Source organism: Phoca vitulina, unplaced genomic scaffold (genome assembly GCF_004348235.1).
Source record: "Phoca vitulina isolate PV1807 unplaced genomic scaffold, GSC_HSeal_1.0 scaffold5, whole genome shotgun sequence".
NCBI lineage: Eukaryota > Metazoa > Chordata > Mammalia > Carnivora > Phocidae > Phoca > Phoca vitulina.
In genome coordinates, this window is record NW_022589708.1 from 28,626,546 (window position 1) to 28,633,709 (window position 7,164).

General features: G+C 40.6%; 1 pseudogene; it reads right to left on the reverse strand.

Moving 5' to 3' along the window:
- Positions 1-3,267: 3,267 nt before the first annotated feature.
- Positions 3,268-4,377, reverse strand: LOC116631296 (annotated as a pseudogene).
- Between the last annotated feature and the right edge of the window lie 2,787 nt (positions 4,378-7,164).

A 7,164-nucleotide genomic window follows, 5' to 3' on the forward strand; every position in this document is an offset into this window, starting at 1 on the left:
GGGAGGAAAAGGTAATTGAATTCGTGTAAAATTAGAGGAGTATCAGAAAGACCACAATATCACATAGGCCAGCAGTTCTTTCACAGTTTTGTGGCCCTGACACACAGTAAGGGTAGCTGTGATTCGGGGATGGGGGGCAAGTGGGAGTCCTTCAGACCCCACAACACCACTCTGCACTCTCCCCTCCCACACCGAGAATCATGGATCTAAGGCATCTTCTTGCACAACCAGTTCAATCATCTCCAAAATATAACTGCTACACTGTCCTTAAGAAAATTTAAAGGATGGACAGATGGGCAAATGGATAGGTAAAGCAAATATAGTGAAATAAAAAAAATTCTTTCAACTTTATGTTTGAAAATTTTCGTAATAAAATGTGGGTTAAAAAAAAAAAACACAGGAGGGGAATATTTTATTTCCTTCCTTGGAAGAATATCAGTTGGGAAATTCTTTCTATGATCTCCTTCTTAATGCATTTTAAATGTGTTCCCTCCTTCCCTTGGCCATTCTTCAGTCTTATGGTGAATTCCCTTATAATTATCGAATATATCTGTACATATTTGTGTGGGTCTCTCTTGCCTCCATAATGAATATATAATTTCTTTAATAAGAACTAGGGTGATATTGACTTATATTTACTCTGTGAATGGTCAAAACATACTCTCTACTTTCTCTTTAATGTCTTGTGAGACCAAATTATTCAATTGCTGCTACACACAAAGAGTTTGTCGCTAATCATCAGATACTTGCATTTTTAAAATAAATAGAATCTTTTTAAAAAATAATAATAAAATAAATAAAAATTTCCTTACTAATCAACACACTTGATTATAATTAAGATGACATTTTAGCCCCTATGGAGTTCATTTTTCACTATTTTTTCTATTCATGTATATTACTTACTATACAGTAATGGCAGTTCCCTGTGTTTGCATGTGTCTATTAAATATTTCCATTTATTCCATGAACGTGAGTTTCATTTTTAGGGTAGAATGTATTCATTTTACTACAGTAGAAGAATAGGTCCAGTAAGCCTGAAATGAAAATGGCATATTTCATAAATAGGTAATAATATCCAAAGACAGTTTTATTGCCTAACAACCTCCAGATTTAAAGTTATATAAAATATCCATTTTCTGTCAATGGCATACTATCTGTAGTCCTGTGGACTAAATTCAACAATTCTGTGCATTGATTTAAAATACATAGACTCCAATTACCTAAGCAAAATAGTCAAAGTCTGTTATTCAGCTGGACAGAAAGGAGAACAAATATTCATCTGAGAAGTCTGATTTCATAATCAACCATTAAACAGAAGTACACATTTTTACACTTACAATTCAGAATATTTGAAAAAAGTGAAGAGACTTGGACATCATTTCAGTTCTATTCACATTTATAAAACTCCTACAAAGACTGTGAGTCAATCAACAGGAGGGACTGAACTATACAACTCTGTATCCATAAAGCCCATTGTATGATAAAATGGACAAGTTTATCCAGCTTACAAAATACTTTTCCTGGACTCTAGTTCTCAGATATTACCCTCTTTCTTCCCACTCCTAGCAAATGTGATAGACAGAACAGTGACTTCCCAAGATGTCTATGTCCTAATCTCCAGAAACGGAGAATATGTTACCTTACATGGCAAAAGGGACTTTGCAATGTGAATAAGTTAAAGAATTTGAGATGGAGAGACTTTCCTGGATTATCCAGGTGAACCCAATCTGTCACAACATCCTTATAAAGAGGCAAGAAAGTTAGAGTCATAGAAGGAGATATGATGATGGAATCCAAGGTGGGAGAGAAAGATACTAGAAGGTGCTTCCCTGCTGGCCTTGAAGATGGAGGGAGGGACAATGAGCAGAGGGATGCAGGCAGCCTTTAGAAGATGGAAAAGGTAAGGAAACAGACTGTACCCTAGAGCCTCCAGAAGGAATGCAGCTCTGCCAACACCTTGTTTTTAGGATTTCTGACCTCTAGAACTGAAGATGATAAATTTGTGTTGTTTTTAGCCACTAAGTTCATGGTGGTTTCTTACAGCATCCGTAAAAAACAAGAACACCAACCCTCTTGAACATAAGTGACCCTTACTGTATCTGCCTTACCACTCCTGATCACTCTCCTCCTACCACCATCTGGTTTCCCTACTCCTCTCTTCTCTGAACTGCCTTTACTGGTCACCTATAATGTTGATGTCGCCAAATCCAGCGATCACTTCTTGGACATTTTCTTCTTGTCCTTTGTGAAGCATCCTAACCTGGGTTCTCTATCGGTCAGGCTCCTTGGTTTGCAATGAGATTACCTCCTTCATTTTCCTCCTAGCAATGGGATGTGCTTTAGGCAACTTCTGACATGACTCCCAATGATCCCCACTTCTTGGTATTCACATCCTTATGTAATGCCCTCTCCTTGAGTGTGGGCTGGACCTAGTGACTTGTTTCTAATGAATAGAATATGTCAAAAGGGATGAGATGTTACTTCTGAAATTAGGTTACAAAGAGACAGTGGCTTCCATGTTGTCATACTCTCCTTTCTCTCCCGTGGCTTGCTTTCATGAAGCCAGTTGTCACATGAGCCACTCTATCAAGAGGCCCATTTGGCACACAATTTGACAGGTCCCTCTGGCCAACAGCCAGAGAAGAACTGAGGCGCTCAGTGCAATGCCATGAAGGAACTGATTTCTACCAACAACCACATGAGTGGCCTTGGAATCAGATCCTCTCCCAGTTGAGCCTTGAGATGAGACCACAGCCCTGAATACAAAATCTGAATTATAGCCTTGTGAGAGAACTTGAGACAGATACACCCAGCTAAACTGCAACCAGATTCTTTTTTTTTTTCTATTTAAATGTTATATTTGCCTCCCACTAATAAACCTTTATTTCACTCAAGTTGAGCAATAAATCTTCCACACTGAAGTATCTTCCTTGCCCAATTAATCCAAAGGAAAAAAACTGAAATGATTAGTAAAGAAAAATGTAGGGACTAACACACCCTTTTAATATGTTTTTAAATATTTTTAAGGTTTAAAAGTGTTTACAGTTTGTAATTACTAGTTGGAAAACATTATCTGAATGAATACCCTAATGGCAAACCACTATAGAATGTTTCAGTTGCACATGGGGCAGAGGGGTAGGGATTCTCTTCACAGCACCCCAGCTTTCTTCATGAGAAGGTCAGAGGTACACTGGTTTGTATTATTGCGACATCCATTAGGTGATTGTTGCTTTTCCTTCAGCAAGGGCTTTATTTGACAGAAGGGCATTATGCTTGACCTCCAAATTTGGCTGACAATTTACTGATGAGATTCATAACCTTTGGACTGCTCTGATATTTTGACATATTCACTGGGTTCCGGGCCACATCCTGGAAGGCCACCATAACTTCTGGATCCTGCATGGCTGCGAGAACCTCTGGATCACTAAGAATTTCATTGAGCCCAGGCATTCCTGCCATTCCAGGCATCCCCCCTGCCATTCCAGGCATTCCTCCAGGAAAATTACCAGCCATTCCCCCAGGAAAGCCACCTGGGAAAGAGCCATACTGAGCTCCTGATTGTCGTCTGGCTTCTTCCTCCCTCTGGGCTCTTTCATGTTCTTCCCAAGGCTTCTTAACCCTTTCTATTCTTTCTTTGATCTCTCGCTCTTCACGTTTTTGCTCATACTTTCTCTGACGTTCAGCAATTTTCTGGGCCCTCGGTTGAACTTCTTTCAGCACTGCACTAGCATCTTCATCGTAATCCAGTTTACAAGCAAGGGCAAGATCATGTGCTGCTTCTTCCCAATGGCCCAGAAGTCTGTGTGCTTTCCCTTGCCACTTATAAGGCTGAGCTGAATCAGGATTTATTTCAATAGCTCTGTCACAGCCTCAGATGGCAGCATTTGGCTTCTGTAATTTGATGAAGACACCGGCTGTCTTGGCATACAGAATGGCCAAGCGAGGATTCAGTTTGATGGCATCTGTGAACATGTCAATGGCTTTCTGTAGTTCACCATCATTTAGGGCATCAATGGCAGCCACTTTTTCATCATTTGCCTGGTCCATCATTTCCTCGGTTATCTCTACATTTTCATCTCCCATTTCTTGAGAGGCATCAGTATCTGGTTCAATCACACCTTCATTGTCAATTTCTAGATCACTTTCCTCACTTGATGGTTCGTCTGTCTTTTTGTTTTCCTTCGCCTTCTTACTATCTGTTTTTTCTTCCTTGATATTGTCTTCTGATGCAGTTTTATGAGTGGCAGGTGGTATTTTACCCCCCATGCTCTCCACCCACTCCCGCAGGAAGCACATTTCCTCGGTGTGCAGAACGCTCGGATCCTGCTTACACATTTTCACGAAAGCCGGAACCTCGCTTACTTTGCGGGGGTCCATGGTCCAGAGGCGGTGGCAGGGGGCAGGCGCAGCTGAGGTTGCGGCCCGATTCCAGGCGTGGGTACTAGCTCAGCGTGATCGTGTGGATGAGGGTGGCTGCCACGAGGCAGAATCTGCAACCAGATGCTTAACCCACACAAACTGTAATCTAATAAATGTTTGCTGTTTTAAGGCATTACATTTTGAGGTATTTGCTACACAACAATAGATACCTAATACATGTGGGTCATAAAGAGAATATACCTAGTCATGAGGAAGATAAGACTCCTGGTTGTATAATCTGACTTCAGAGTTACAAACAAAAACATGAGGCCCCTTAAGAAGCACAGGAAAAGCAACATATTGTAGAGTCTCAGACTAGAACACTGCTTAGGGATCAGAATGTGATTCAAGATTTAACTCGCCCCTAATTTACTAGGTCATCTCATTTTCCCCTTCAATAGCTGAAATCTGTGGACACTTACCCTCATGCTCAGCTAGTAGAAATTCCATTCTGCTTTTACAGCTCCTTCAGTTTCTAAGCAACCATCTCACCATTCATAGTTCATGACTTCTGCTCCTACATGGTTTTGGTTACCTCATGGACCCTGCAGCCTGCCTTCTGTCTATGTGTTTGTCAGCTCCTATATCTATTGCTTGTTTGCTAGGGCTGCCATAACCAAGTGCCACAAACTGGCTTAAACAACAGAAATTTTGTATCTCATAGTTCTGGAAGCTAAAAGTCTAGGATCAAGGTGTCAGCAGGGTTGGTTCTTTCTGAAGGCAATGGGGGAGAATCTGTTCCATGCCTCCTTCTTAGCTTCTGGTGGTTTGCTGCTAATATTTGGTGTTTCTTGGCTTGTAGAAGCAACACCTCGATGTCTGCCTTCATCTTAACATGGTACCTGTATCCAAATTTCCCCTTATTATAAGACCACCATCTTAACTAATTACATTTGCAATGATTCTATTTCCAGATGGGGTCACATTACAAGGTACTGGGGTTTAGAACTTCAACATATGAATTGGGGGAGGGGGTGGAGAGACAAAATTCAACCCATAACAACACCTGCTACTACTTCTCTCTGTATAACTCCAGATTCCTGGGAAAGATAATCCTCCTTACCTCTTGACCATTACTTACCCATTTGAGTAAGGTTTTTACAAAGGACTTCCTTTTAGAACTTAGGCTGACCTATAAATTGGCTGGCCTTGGGTGAAAAAACATGTGGCCCAGAACATACTCATCTATGTATCTAGGTGATGAACCACCTAGGGCTGCTTCCCCCAGCAGGAAGTTCTGAGAAACAATTACTTTGAAAGGAGCCATGGGACAAACAGGCAGGAATTCCTAAGTTTGTGCATCCGTTAAAACTTCTATGACATTATTATTTCCCAACTTCACTCCTACCTTGCTCGTGCTCAACATTAAGCAATTCTTTCTCCACTTTCTGTTTAAACCTTACTTCCTTAGATCTTTGTTCTCAGCTCTATTCTGTCCCCCCACCCCCCTGGAACACTTTGCTCTCATCCAACACTTTGACTTCATCCAAACCCATGGTTTCAGCTGCCACTTTGGATTTCCAAATCCACTTCCCAGCCTAAACCATTCTATAGAGCACATTTATTCAACTGCTTGCCTGGCTTCTCTACCTAGGCAACACACACATACCTTAGACTCAGCAGACCCAAACCGGAATTTGCTAGCTCACCTCCTACAAACATGCCTCTACTTCAGCTCACACCATCTGTATCTTCCTAGCCCTTCAAATGAGAACACTGGCATGCTTCCCTCTCACCAGTCACGCTGACACACTCACCCAGTTACTGAAGCCCAGGGCTTCCCCCTAAATATCTCCCCTACCGCTTCCCTCCCAGCCATTCCCACTTTGGCACCTTAATTCATGGCTGCTCACTTCTCTCCTAGATAATACCAACTCTCAATGCAGCTCTCAGAATGTTATTTCAGAAAGTACAAAAGTTATCTCATTATATCCCTGCAAAAAAATCATTTAATAATACCTGACAGATTCGGGTTAAATATGAAGCATAGAAAAATACCTAATTTCCAGGACTCTGCCTACTCTTCTGGCCCTTCCTCTCCTGACTGCATGCTGAGAGATATTTCCCTGCAAGAAATTAATAAGTAGACCAAATTAAAAGGAATCTGTGATCAAACATGATCTAGTCTTGTCCATCTTCAAAAAACCCACCATGGAATTTAATTTACATTTACATTTATATGAGTATTTATCCATATCCCCACCCATACCTGTAGATCATGCCATCATAGTCTTTACTACTTTGTACTATAATAATCATTGTTGCTTGATTGTTTTCTTGAGGGCAGGATCTACTTTCCTTTATGATCTCAGAGCCTAGTGATGTGTTCAATAATTTTTTGTTAAATGAATGTATGAATATGTTAGATTCTGTAGTGAACACATTGCAGTCCTTACCATTAAAGAATTATATTGAAAGAAACACACATTTCATAAATAATTATAATATCAAGTTCAATATCTACTACTCATAAAGTGCAAGGGGCCGGGATAGGGAGGGAGATAATCTTGAGGGAGCTGAAGAGTTGAAGAAGACTGTTCAATATCCAAATGTGGTCACAATGATAGATCCAAGTCCATCCCTTTGGAAGAATGATTCTTTCATGTGCTCAACCACATGAGCCTTTGCTTTCAATCAAAAGAAACAGCTTTCATAATTCCACACAATAATCTTTCCAAGTCTAAGGATTTGGTGCAAAACCTCTCCAGTCTAAGGAAGAATTTGTGGCAAACTTGTTAACAATGT